Raw genomic sequence first — 15,206 nt, forward strand, 5'->3', positions numbered from 1 at the left:
GGTTAGGGTACTGTTCAATACAGCAGCAATTTGCCAAACTTAAAGGAATATTTCAGGATTTTTGATATAGGCTCTAATTTCCTAGTTATCCACAGTGTTGTTGATTTCTGGAGATTTATTTTTCAATTCATGCAGTCCTTATATTTGAAGAGTTTAGTGGTGCTAGGCTAATGCTAGGCTAGTGCATGTCTATGGTAACTAGTAGCCTGCATTAAAAACCTCTTCACAATCACGGGGTCGTCCTCCAAACGTTGCCATCCATCCATCCATCCATCCATTTTCTTCCGCTTTATCCGGGGCCGGGTCGCGGGGGCAGCAGTCTCAGCAGAGATGCCCAAACTTCCCGATCCACACACACCTCCTCCAGCTGTTCTGTTGCCATATCTGATTTGTAGAAAGCTCCTTTGTGAATTCCACGTGTAGTAATGCGGCCGCAGGTAAACAAACTACTGGAGATCCGGTTACCGAGCAGATCACTCCGCCGCTGCGTAGCTTACAACCAGGAAGCTGATGCTGCTCAGATAGAAGTTCTTTTAAATGCAAAATGGTTATATTTCAAACATTATTCAGTCAACACAGGCATTTATATGGGTAGTCTGGTGTTATATGTGATTTGCCTCAGGTGCACTGTGCTTGGGTCAGACTATTTTTAATACAGGCTACTAGTTACCATAGACATGCACTAGCCTAGCACTAGCCTAGCACCACTAAACTCTTCAAATATAAGGACTGCATGAATTAAAACAATATATATATATCTCCAGAAATCAACAACATTCTGGATAACAAGGAAATGAGGCCCTATGTCAAAAATCCTGAAATATCCCTTTAATAAATGTGTTGCATCGCAGCTCCTGTCACATGACACACACATACAAGAAAAAGTTTTAAAAATCCCTCGCCAGTCCTTTCCAAAAAGATCCCAAAGGCTTTAACTCACATGTATCAAGTCACATTTAAAGATTTTCTGTTTTCACCATGAGGAGAGAAGTACATGTTGAACACATTCTACAAACATTTAGGTAAACATGATGTGCTCTCGAGACTCCGTGGACATCTATAAAACGCGCCGCATTCTAGTCCGATCGCCTCACGCTGCCACTGATTGTTGTGCTGATGTTTTCCTCTCCGTTTTTACTCTGACACCCTTTGTGACTTTGAGTCTGTGAAAAGCGCTATACAAATAAAAGTTAACTTACTTTCACAATAAAGCATTCAGAGGAAACTTCATAAATATTGCTTCTGAAGTGTTAACTTCGTTTAAAGTGATAGTCTGTAATTTCGCAAAGTGAGGAGAGATGGAGTGAAATTTGAAAGTAAACCATTAAATTCCTCCGTTTTCAACCAGAAAGCTGTTCTTATGGTGCTTGATGTCGGAAGTTGGAATTTCCGAGCTCCGACATGGAAATTTCAACTGGAACGCACAACAACTCCATAATTCTGACTCGGAAACTCGAGACAGAATCAGCAAACCTGAGAAGGAGCATTTAAAGATCACTGCGCCTGGCGTGACATGTAACACATGTAAAGCTTAAATAAACCGTGTTATTTGTCAGATGTTTCCCAAATAAAGGTGTTAAATGTGAACGCGAAATGGATAAGCCTTACTTCTGTTGCTAACGTCTTAATTAACGTTTAAAAGTAAAATATGAAACTACTAGTGCTGAAATATCACTGTATTTACAACAGTTATAATAAATACATAATACTTTTGCATTATATTACAATTAGGTTTCTCTGTAAACTGATTATGATGCTGAACAAATTAGAAACTTTAACGACCATGTCAACCTCTGATATTTCCGACCTGGACAACAGGAACACTACAACTCAGAGAAAATGTTTTATCCTGGTCGGATTTTTGGAGCGCACCATTAGCTTGCAAAAATGAGAACAGCAGGAACAGAATTTTTAAAAGTAAGTGATAAAGCTCCTCCCCCTCCCTCCTGATTGGACCTGACAGGCTGGTTCACAGGAAAACCTCGTCTCATTGGTCCATGCGGGAGGACGCCAGACTCTGATTAGTTGCGGGAAGGAGGGATTTTCCAAAAAGCACTATATATGTATCTTATCACTTACTTGAATGCAAGACCAGGTGGTTGATTTGCACATTATATTGAATTTGTAATACAGTTAGACTTCCAGACTATCACTTTAAATCCCATTGTCACAGAGTGTGCGAAACAGAAGAGGCTCACATTTTTGTAGCCGGGGGAAAAGATTGCAAAAGTCTTCACCTGAACTTGATTTACCAAACTGAAAACCTCCATTTGGTCACTTACAAAACCTTTTTTTCTCGAGACGATAGAAGAAATGTGTTGTGTTAAGGACACTGCCCTGGAACATGCATTATGTCACGGGCCCTGTCGGGACAATATCAATCCCAAGAAGTATTTCAACAAGCCTGGATCAAGGAATTTCAACACCAACGTGACTTTCTATGCACGAACAAACCTTTTTTTTTATCTTTTTTTTTTTTTTCGTTTCCAACATTTTAGAAAATCTAAATGTCTTTGCTGACGCGGGGCTTATCTGTCGGATCAGCTACTGCAAAGCCCCCATTGTGCGCGTCTGGTGTTGTGTGCACACAGTAAATCAATGAGCGAGAGGAGCGGGCGTTTTGCATGTCAGCAGCTTATGCATATGCGTCCATATACGAGTGTGTGACTGTGTGTGTGTGTTGTATATATATATATATATATACATACGCTTTGTCTGGGCTATGTGTCTGCCTGCTACATATGTGTCCACAGGCCCTTTCCACAATGGCATCATCACCCGCCCCTGACGCTTTGATTGTTTTCTCCGCCGCAGCAGAAATGCACCAATTAATATGCAGAGAGTGAGTGAGACGCACAACACGCGAGGAGAAAAAAGAAAAAAAAAAAGGGGAGAAAAAATAAGAAGGGAAGAGGGATGGGCGGGCGAACGGAGGGGGGGTAGAAAGATGGCACACGGGAGAAGTCTGATAAAACAAGGTTGGGAGGAGAGAGGAGGAGAAAGGGGGTTTGCTCGGTTGCATAGGTGCGGGAGGGGAGACGAGCGGATCGATTTGTACATATTCAGTGAGATATGGTTCGAATCAATTGTGCGGAAGGGTGCGGAAGGGGCGGGGTGTAGGGTAGGAGGGGGGGAGAGATTGATTTTGGGGCGGAAAAAGGGGGGATGGAGGAGGAAAGGAGGAGTGATGCGTGGCTGGAGCTGTCCTTTTTGTCGCAGTGTCAGTGTATTGATACTGTAATACTCCCTGACTCTCTCACACACACACACACACACACACACACACACACACATGATGAGACAAGGGGACCGGCCCACTCCCCCTCTTCCACACCCCCACGTCTCCCCTCTCCTCCTCCTCCTCCTCTTCCTCCTCACCCAAAAAACCTCCATCACAACGCTACCCAGACAACGGCAAGCGCGGCGACGCCTACCGGTTACAATGCAGTTACAATACCGAGGGCACCGGAGCGTCACATCGCTTACACTGAGGGAGAGAGAGAGAGAGAGGGAGAAAGGTGAAGATGGGAGGAAGGGATTAGGGAGGTGAAGAAAGAACCAAGAGAGGGAGGAGGGAGGAGGGAGGGGAAAGGTAGAAAACAAAAAGAATTGATGGAGTAACTTGGAAGGGGGGGGAAAAAAATCATTATGGAGAAGAAAATAGAACGGTACAATGGAGGAAGGGAGAGGGGAAGGAAATTAAGAAAGAGGAGGAAAGAAGAGGTGTGGGAAGTGGGCAAAGGGGAGAAGGGGCGAAACAATGAATGGATGGAGCGAGGTGTATTTGAATGATCTTTAATGTGCAGGAAAACAGCAGAGGGGGAAGTGTCGGAATGCTCATTGAAATTTGGATGGGCATTGCATTAGTGTGGATTTTTGTTTGTTTGTTTGTTTGCAATATACACTTTCAAAATCTTTTACTGATGAATGTATGTTTGTGTTAGCTATCGGGAGTTTTCCACCGTCTATACTGAGGTTATTAAGCCGTCATCTATAAAGGGTTTTCAGTATCAGGCCTACAAATGTGATATGTAAAGAAGACGATGCTGTGTGAGTGTTGTCTGCTGCTGATCCACTTTTCCAGGTGCTACTCGCTTTGCACATGAGCAAACGCTTGGTAAATGACCCCCCATATAGCTCAAGCTGAAGCTCCGACAAGGACCGGACGTTCTGCGGTCTTGCCCCCTTCTGCCCCCATAGGTTCTGGGTGTATCTTTAAGCTGTCCGTCCATGGGAGTGGATCTCTCCTGTGGTTCTCCTGAGGTTTCTCTTTTCTCCCACAGGGTTTTTCAGCTGAAGTTCCAACACTCGACATTCTGCGGTCTTGGCCCGTCTGCCGAGGGACTCCCATCAGTCCTGGGTCTATCTTTAGGCTGTCCGTCCATTGGAGTGGATCTCTCCTGTGGTTCTCCCGAGGTTTCTCTTTTCTCTATTCTTCCACTGCGTTTTTCAGCTGAAGCTCCAACACTCAGCGTTCTGCGGTCTTGGCCCGTCTGCCGAGGGACTCCCATCAGTCCTGGGTCTATCTGTAGCCTGTCAGTCCATTGGAGTGGATCTCTCCTGTGGTTCTCCCGAGGTTTCTCTTTTCTCCCACAGGATTTTTCAGCTTGAGCGCCAACACTCGACGTTCTGCCGTCTTGGCCCCATCTGCCGAGGGATTCCCATCAGTCCTGGGTCTATCTATAGCCTGTCAGTCCATTGGAGTGGATCTCTCCTGTGGTTCTCCTCGAGGTTTCTCTTTTCTCCCACAGGGTTTTTCAATTGAAGCTCCAACCCTGGACATTCTGCGGTCTTAGCCCCATCTGCCGAAGGACTCCCATCTGCCCTGGGTCTATCTATAGCCTGTCAGTCCATTGGAGTGGATCTCTCCTGTGGTTCTCCCCGAGGTTTCTCTTTTCTCCCACAGGGTTTTTCCGTTTTTGATTGAACACAGAAAGGCCCTGTGTGGTCCAGAACTCAAATTTCTTACAACATTCGTGCCAAGTGCGAACAACTCTGCCATGAAACGACAGAGAAAGCCGGTAAGGTGGAAGGAAAGAGACTCAAGGCGTGGAGTAAGAAGGTAATGATGGGTGTGAGGACAACGCATAATGAGGCAATTAGTAAGAACTCACTGTGTTTCCTTATTAGAAAATGAAAACGTAATCCAATAATGACTATCAATAACAACAAAAAGGTGGACGGGACTGGGTAGGAGGAACTGATTAACACAAGAGGATGCCAAATCTAATCACATTTCATTGTATTTGAGTATTTGGATCGGGACAGTGCATGTTAATGAACACATGAGACTCATCATTCACCCAGGCCTCAGAGGAGACCCTATTGTACATGTTGTCCATTGGTAACAGAAACCAGCGCACCTGAAGGAAAGCCACACAGAAACTCACACAAAGGCTCCACCTGGCCAAGAATTACTTACAGTATTTAAAAAGTAACGTACAATGATATCAAGCCAGTTTACAGATGATTGATTAAAGAAATTAACGGTATTGTGCATCCCTGAATTGTACGCAAAGCAAACCAACATACAACAGAGGGAGCGTGATGAGCTTGAGGGAGGAAGGAGACGGGTATAGGATGGAGTGATAGTGACAGGAGCAGGGGCGGAGGGGTGGAGTGGCAGACACACCGGATAATGTTGCATGTACGTATAAAGCGCCGGAGGGTGTGTGCCCATAGTAATACGTTTAATGGCTTTTGTGATTGGTGCCTGTTTTTTTTTCCCCACTCTCTCTCTACTCTCTCTCTCCCTCCATCATGTTCATGTACTCCAGCGTGGCGTGTTTACAGTGAAATGGGAACAATGCTGCACAATGGATACGTGACCCTGTGCAGTGCGTTGTATTTACCCATAGGTTCAGAGCACAGTGACTTCCTTTATGGCTCTTTTTCGGACTCCATTAAAAGGATTGGCTCGATTCTGCATCAACATTTTAGGAACCCGGTCAGAGGCAGAGGCTGTGTTTGTGTAGGCTCTCGGTCATCCAGGAATCACACATCGTAGTGGAGATTTTTGAATATAGACGATACATGCAGTCACTGACTCACTGAAATGCTTGTCAATCAATACTTTGTGTCAGTAAAAGTTTTATGTCCATTGATTTTACAACAAAAAGGTTTTATGCTGTGTGATTGTGATCATATGTACACATTTCATGAACTTGCAGGTTAGTTTTCTAGTATTTCTGGGACAGTGACCCTGAAAAAGTGACCCTGCCAGATATGAAAGGATATTATATCTATGAAAGTTGAGTTTGGACAAGAACTATAACATTTTGATTTACTGGCTCCCTATTTTTATTGTTTATAATTTTAAAACAAAAACCAGGTAACAGGTAAACAATGCCATAACGATATTATTTAAATACTAAATCGTTTCAACACAGAACTTCGCATTCAATGTAAACTAAAATGGCCAGTACTTTCCATTTCATTATGTCAATACAAATAAACAAACAAAGCTAAATCAGGACTCAATTAAGAGAGTCTTGACTAAAAGTGGCATTTTTGAACTCTACCTTGTGTTTGTTTTTAGGGTTTGTTTAAGATTTAAGGACCTCAGGGATTGTGAGATACATTATAGCGCTATTAACATAACGATAAGTTGGGGATGTATTGTGCTTCCCTATTTCTGAGAGAATCTGTTGAAATGGCTTCAAAAAGAAGAAGAAAGGAAAATAACTATTCACAAATGAGATCCAGTCTGATGAACATCGCATCACTACTAGACAGTGAATGTGTTAAAATGCGCATTGAGCTGAAATTTCTGTTTGATTTAAAGGTTGCAGCACAATGCACATGTCCTTCATCGAACACTACAGAGCGAGTATGAATGTTTGGAGGTATTATCATGTGCCCAATGCGATGCTTGAATTGAACCTGTTGTATGCATCTAGAATAAAGGGATCAAGGGCGAGTGGTCTATATAAGGATTGTTGGTAAAGTATGTGCTTTGTTGAGGAAAACAGTGAATAGATACAGATAAACGATACAGAAACTAATGATACAGTTACTCGCTTTTGGCTGGAGCCTTCCTCATCAGTCTACAGTGGGATATGCAAACAGTAGAGAGTAAATGAGACATTGCTATACATTTACATACACTTTATATCTTAAACATGCACTGTGAACTTAATCTTGTAGTGCATAAAAGTGGTTATTATGTCCAGATTTTTTTACATCTGGTCATGATAATCAGGGAATAAGAGCTCATATTTACAGCAACAGATCTCCATATAATGCTCTGTTGCAGTATATTTTCTAACATTGAATCATTAGTTATATGCATTTATTTATCAGGGACAATGCAGCCAACAGGCTAGCAGTTGATGTGATGCACAAAGAGAGTTTTCGACTCCTGTCTGTGGATGGTGGTTCTACACTGTTAAAGGGGTCCTACATAATTCCTATAAAACGTGTGTCGCCCGGGGACACACATACATATCGTATTGTGACACCTTCATAGCAGCCAATAGGGTTCTGCCCTCGGTTCTGCTTTCAAGCCTTCGTCATTCATGGTCCGTTTGCTTCCCAGCGGTGCTGTGACCCACCTCCACCCCGTCTCCGCGTCATCCATCTTCGGCTCTCCCTGCTGCGTCCTTCTCAGGCCTCCAATTCCACCACCAGCGTCCAGGCTCCGGGGGAAGAATCTCCAACTCTAACCTGCCCATTCATACAAACTTTAATTCATATATCTGATATGTACTGCTGGAGCAAAAATATACATATGTCAATGAACCTTTCTAATCTTTTGTTTGTTTGAGTCTACTCAAGTTGAATTGCAATCAGAGCCATAATGTTGTATTTTGTAAAGAGAGAACACATTAAAAGGCTTATTTATTTTGACATGTGATCTAAAAGAGATTCTATAGGTTACGTTAAATCACAATCTTCCTAATTGTAAACCAATAGCTCTAACAAATATTATGGGGTAATTCAGATGAACAAATTGAACTGAGAGGAAGAAGAGAGAACCCACAGTATGACAGACAAATGGACACCTGTTCTAGGCATCGAACAATATCCATTGTCAGGTGCGTGATCTGCTCTTCTGCCGTGTGAACATTTCCAAAACAAGCAAACAAAACCAAAACCCAAAGTGTTTTCTTATGGGAATAAAGGCCTTGACAATGGTCTGAAGTAGTAGATTAACTATAGTGGGCAATTCCTGAATGGCACACACTCCATCTGCTCCAATAGAACCTAAAATGAACCTATCCTAGCGTCACATGGTTAAAAAGGTCACACTGGGCGATGAATAACTGCAGACACTGAGTGCATTGTGCGGGCCATAAACGACTGGTGTCTGGCTAGTATTTTTCAGCCGCGGAATCTAACAATATAATCAAAAGCACAGTGGCGGCCGTGACCTGCCTTTGCCAAAATGTCTGCTGCTGCTGCATATTACTGTATCTCCCCCCCTCAGAAAAAAAAAAAAAACACCGCGCGCTCCCCCGGTTTACAAAAGAAACGCTTGGCTGGCTGCCTATAAGTCAGTTTATCCGCGTGAGATGACCGACCAACGTCCCTCTCTCACTCTCTCGTATGATCTATAGTTCTCCGGCTAACGTACCCCCCCTCCACCCCGGCGCACCCTCACCCCTCCCGCGGCCGAACCCTTCTTAATATGATGTAAAAAGCTAATCGCATGCAAATGTCTGTTGTCCCGGTAACCAGGCCTGAAAAATCCCTTTGATGTTCCCCCCGACTCATTCTCTCCACGTTTCCCTTTGTTCGCCACAGTCTCGCTGCTTTGTCAACACGGCCCCTTTTTACCCCGCGCTCTCTCTCTCTCTCCCCTCTCTCTCTCTCCCGCGCTCCTATAGCCTTTTCTGCAGCTCGCTCGCCCCGAGTCTCTTCATAAAAAAAAAAAATCTAACTCCACTTTGTGTCTCCTCTTTCTATATAAGACCCTCTTGTATTCTTGCTCCGGCTTCTCTCTCCCCTCGCTTGTGCCTCTCTGTCTGCCCTCTATTTCCCATAATTCCCACCTACTGTCTTGTGTCCCTATGCCCCCCCCCCACCCCCCAACCCTCCAGTTCCTGTGTCCCCCCCCCCCCCCCCCCCCCAGCCTTTTATGAAAGCCTTTATCTCTCATTCCTGCCTTGTGTGTGTGTGTATGTGTACGTGTGTGTGTGTATGTCGAAGCGCCCGCCCCTCATTTGGAGAATTTGATCCCTGCAACTATTTGATATGGCGCTGCACACTGGTGTTATCTAATCACTCAGTGTTAGAGAGTGCGCCACAGCTGGCTCTGACAATGGCCCCGACCCGACCATTCACTTCATCGCATCCCGGGGCCCCCGACTCTGACTCTCTGCCGGCGAAAGGGTCTGAAGGGTTCGGGTACAAGTGACTTCTACAAAGGTCAACATTTCCAACTGTCCAACGTGGTGGTGCTTTGTCTCAAGACCAGTGGTTCTCACAGACCGACATTAGACCAAGTTATGTTTAAAATGTAAACCGTGTCTGAACCAGAAGAACACACAGCATAGGTCAGTGACTAAAGTGAAACTATTTCTTGTTCAAGTGAGTTTGTATCAACTTCTTGAGGTGGTAGGCTAGTTTTTGATAACATTATAGTGACAGTGACTCTGAAAGTTGTGAAACGTGCATAAAGTTACGCCTGTGAAGAACTGGGATTTTAATGTGTCAGGGAAGTTTGAGAATAAGTTTGGACCATAACAAAAAAGAAAAGGAAACAAAAAGCAGGTATAGGGCCTTTAAGCAATGAACTGTCTACCACTGTTAGTATGAATTTACTCTCTACAAAGTTGCTCTCTAGGTCAGACACCATGAGTGACAGTAACATGACACTAAACACAGTGTGTGCTTTATTTTCATTAAAAAGGTAAAGGCTACATTGCATTTCAGTCTGTCACAGACTGACAGGTGAAGAAGAAGTTATGGAAATTCGGCTTTAGACAGAATTTCACTTCTGCAGGATGGAAGAAGTAAAGGCTGAAGCTTAAATGTTTTATAATATTATTATTACCTTGAAAGGAAAAGCATTATGATTACACAAATCTGTGCACAAAAAAATCCCTTGAACAACAAAGCAACACATTGTTGCTCATTCAGGGGTCATGTGTGCCAGTTCCTCTGAGTCGATGTGGACAGTGGACTGTGGTAAATGTAGTTTTATCTACAATACTCACATCCATACTAATCTGAGCCTGCCTGAAGAAAACACTTACAATAATTAATAGTATAGGCCCCGGGCCGTTATGATATCTGGTTTTAAGTGTTTGTCAACTCATTGATCACATTTAGGTGATATCAAAGCCGAGTTAGAAATGATTAGTGAATGTGCACATCTTTTGAGATTCTACAAGTGGGCTCTGAGCTAAATGCTTAAATAGGTTGTGCTTTTTGTGGGGTAAGAAACACATCAAACACATAAACATAACATGTTAATGAGGGGGAATCCACAGATATTATATAAATGCCATGAAACGGACATGTCATATCTTGCCCTACTTTAATATAGGGCCTGGCTTCACAATTCATTCGTATAGGGATAGAATGCTCCTTTCAACCAGGTCTGTGAAGTCGTTGGCTACAGAAATATGCATTTGAAGGAACAGGCTCAGATTGCTGACGGAGTACAATAAATCCTCTTCCGTAAGGTTTTATTTTAATTACCTACAACAGAAATAGCATCGCCGGTGTGTAGCCGAGTATTAGTGGCACATTTGTTATCACCGACATGTTTGATTTGTGTTTCATGACAGTCTACAAGCAACATGTTCCGCGATCTGCAGTGTGGCTTTCACAAAACACACAAAGAAAATCACACGGACAGCGGACGTTTGAAAATACAATCCAGTTTTAATGCAACAAGGTACAAAAACAATACAATTTTAATCATGCATCTCCACCGTCTCTTATAAAAATGTAAACATCTGGCGCCTGATCGTGTGAAGGAGAAGAAAGAGCGGAGGAATAGTTTCTGTATACGTTAACACTGCCTTGCATACGGCGAATACGAATATGACAATCTATACAGCAATAAGAATGAAAGATGGACTTCATTACAACGCTTCCAATATAATGCAATGTACCAAACAGCTACGGGCTACGGCGTGAACAGGCCTCCCCAACCAAACAAATTACATATTGATTCAGTAACGGCTCAATAGCCATTTGCAATTTCTGAATTTGGATGCAGATGCTGATAACGCTGACCTCCCGCTGCAGAAGAACCCATAGAAGATTTAAGATTTGTACCTCGTCTCTGTGTTTTTTTTTTTATGTCCGAAGCACCACTTTTCCAATCACGCCGCGCTGATTGGTTTCACCCACAAGAACGCGCAGAGCCATCAAATATTAACTACTTCCCCCCGTATGCAATATTCACAACTCAGATGTCATTTTGCGCCGGCTAACAGTGAAACATGGAACAAAAAAAGGAGCATTTCTTTGTTTTGGGCACAATAAATCTCGGAATGGGAAACAGAGGAGTAATAGGGTTTGCAGGAGGAGTAAAAAAGTCAAGAGTGTGGTGCTGACTGTTCATTAGTTTAGTTTGGGCATGTGCTAAATCCTTGACATGTCTCACAACTAATAGGATGAATCATAACTTTAGTAATCGGATAATTGTTATCTGGACAATAAAACATGGCAGAGGTTTTATCACTCAAGACGGACGGGGGATTTACATCAAGATGACACGCGGAATCTGTAAAGTTAGTGTTTGTGAAGAAAAAAGAAAAAACTGCCTGTAAGTCTGGTGAGATTATATCATACTATTGCTATTTCAACACACTACTTCCATTAAATTTCAGCAAAAATCATGAGCAATTGTTTTTTTTTTTCATCAAACTGTGTCAAAACAAGATTTTTTTTTTTTTTTTTTAAATCAAGACAAAAATAAGGCTAAAGTGAAAATGAGGAAAATTGTGACTGAACTGAACTGAAAATTGTGACTGAACTGAACTGAAAATTGTGACTGAACTGAACTGATAATTGTGTCTGAACTGAAAATTATGACTGAACTGGACTGAAAATAGTGACTGAACTGAAAATTGTGACTGAACTGGACTGAAAATTGTGACTGAACTGAACTGATACTTGTGACTGAACTGAAAATTATGACTGAACTGGACTGAAAATAGTGACTGAACTGAAAATTGTGACTGAACTGGACTGAAAATTGTGACTGAACTGAACTGATAATTGTGACTGAACTGAAAATTGTGACTGAACTGGACTGAAAATAGTGACTGAACTGATAATTGTGACTGAACTGAAAATTATGACTGAACGGAACTGAAAATAGTGAACGAACTGAAAATAGTGACTGAATTGAAAATTGTGACTGGACTGAAAATTGTGACCGAACTGAAAATTGTGACTGAACTGAAAATTATAACTGAACTGAATTGAAAATTGTGACTGAACTAAAAATTGTGACTGAACTGGACTGAAAATTGTGACTGAACTGAAAATTATGACTGAACGGAACTGAAAATTGTGACTGAACTGAAAATTGTGACTGAACTGGACTGAAAATAGTGACCGAACTGAAAATAGTGACTGAATTGAAAATTGTGACTGGACTGAAAATTGTGACCGAACTGAACTTAAACACATTTTCAAGTTACCAAAAGTCTCAATCAGATAGAAGAGCTCAGTAATATACTGTGGCTTCTTGCAATAGAGAATTGCATCCTAAAAAAAATTGATTATTTTGGCTCTTTGTCTCAGGGGAAGAAAACATTTTTTAATACTTGAGTAACAAGAATTAAACCATTCTTTCTCGTCAGTACAATACACAGTTAATTGTGTTTGCAAAATTGGACTAATCGACCCTGGCGGTTCTGTGCAAATACAGAATCAAGGCATTTGGCGAATCGAAAAAAAAAAAGGCACAATGTTACAGATTACAACACGGACCAGGCGCATAAATTTGCTAAATGTCAGAATTTGCCCAGACAAAGGAAATAAAAGCTATTGTTCACGCGGTTTTGTTCCGAATGTTCCTCGTTGCACATTCAAATAAGTAGGACCTATAAAGATTTAATAAGAGAGCACCGGGAGTCAGCAGAGCCAGAGGTTAAGCAGCTTCTCCAGAGAATAAAGGTCATTAGCTTTTAATTTATCTTTCATTTTGTCCAATGTTTCAATATTTCAAAACGGCGTAGCACTAATGCTGCAATACGGACGTATCCAGAAATAGCATTCAAACACATTTAAGGTGAGAAACTTCAGATAAAATGGAAAAAATCGAGACATATCAATTGATTGACAATAAAAGATTGTTATGTATATGGAAATAAGACAATCTGAGCGTATTTTTCAGAGGGAATTTTGAATGTCTACCTATTACATCTGTTTATTTAAAGACTAATGATTATTTTTTGGGGGGTTAAAAACTTGATAAATCAGGCGATTGGAGTCGTATAGGGAAAATCCTTCAAAATAACGTTACGTACAAAAAAAGTTTTTCGGTGCAACTTTCGGTGGAGACGTTACTGTCAGAATTGTAGAGCAGTGCATTATGAGAAAACAGCCTTTGAAGCTTTGATTTCCCAAATAAATCAATAGAATAAAGTTGATTCCGTGAAATGAAGCAGCTTTTTAGGTAGTTTCTAGGTTGAAAGAATGCATGTTAAAAGAGCAGAATATTGCCTGCAGTGTCTCCCTCTTGAAAAAGTCGTATATTTGATTGAAAATGCTCTTTGAATAATTGCTCCATGTCGTCTGGCCACAAGAGAGCTCTAACCAGTTCAAAAAACCCTATATAAAATACATTCAACTCTACAACGTTTCTCCATTTTATGAAGAAAGCCTTTTTTATGGACTCGCACACAACACTTCATTGTATATAGACATTGCACAGATACCCAATTTATATCTTTGGCATATACACAAAATTCAATACTTATTATAGAAAGCATGTAGTAACATTGGCAACATAACTTAATGAGACAAAAAGTCATTCATCCTTGTTTGGAGATACATTAGCTTAAACAAACGGAGAGGTTATACGGCGGTTAGGTTGTTCGAGAAGAGTGGGACACTGTGTATAATGTGAATAAAAACGCAATGTCGATTTAATAAACTATTTGCTGTTGTTGGGGGCTTCGTGCCTCTGGTAGGGTCTCCCATGGGTCCCACAAGTCCTAGGTGATGGGTCACACAAAGAGCGGTTCAGAAGCCCCTGATGCGAGACCAACAGGCCCGGTGAGAATCGTGAGGCCGTCCTTCTGTGGACCCACCACCTGCAGGAGGAGCCATAGGGGCTGGTAAAAAGTAAAATGTCCAAAAGTCAATGTAAAAAGGAATAAAAGTACATTGTGTCAGTCATAGGTAAGTGTTCTTGACCCCATGTTCGACTTCTTGACCATTAGGCCATGGACCATCAGCCCAGGGGCCAAATCCGACCCCTCCAGCTTGTATCCTCTGGCCCCTCAGGTGGTTTTGAGAAATACAACCCTGGTAAACTATCTCCAAAATACAGGACATATCCCCTGAGAATTACAAGGTTCTATCTGACATTTTGGTCAAAGCTAAGTTATTCACATAATATTGTTCCTGAACAAATTACACCAACAAACATATGAACACATGAACACATAGCCCCTTGTTTAGTCCATATGAGGAACAACACTCGTCTTTGTGTATTAGTGTATTCAAACAATGTTCGAGTTCGAGTCACCGTGAAGGTTACCCACTTCCGTTTCTTCTATTAGTAGTCAAAAGTTTAAAGCAGTACTAAGTATCTTGTTTACCTTAATAAATCCTTTTATCGTAGTTCCTCTGGAGGTGTGTGTTAATGGGATGATTGGGGGGTCTTTCATCTCCCCTGGTGTCTCTCGTCAGAAAACCACAATTGCAACTTGGCTGCCACCGGGTAGGAGTCACCAATACACACTAATGGAATCACGAAGAAGAAGCTAACAGGCTAACAGGCAAAGCTAGCTTCGGGCTAGCACCACTTAAACAGTATTTACAGCCAAGTTGCACCTGCAGTGGCTCTTATGGCCTATAGGGGCATGAGTTACTTAGTTCTGCTTTAAACCTAGATATCTCAGAACTGCTCAGAACTCAGACAGAACCTTATAATTCTAAGTGGACGTTAGGATCCAGTCCTTTAAGATTAAGATTACTAGATCCCACCCTGTTTAGTAAATATGCTTCCAAACACTATCATTTGTACAAAAGAATGGTTGGGTTTGGGTCATTGTGGGGAAGCTGGG

The sequence above is a fragment of the Gobius niger genome (genome assembly GCF_951799975.1).
Source record: "Gobius niger genome assembly, chromosome: 21".
Classification (NCBI taxonomy): Eukaryota; Metazoa; Chordata; class Actinopteri; order Gobiiformes; family Gobiidae; genus Gobius; species Gobius niger.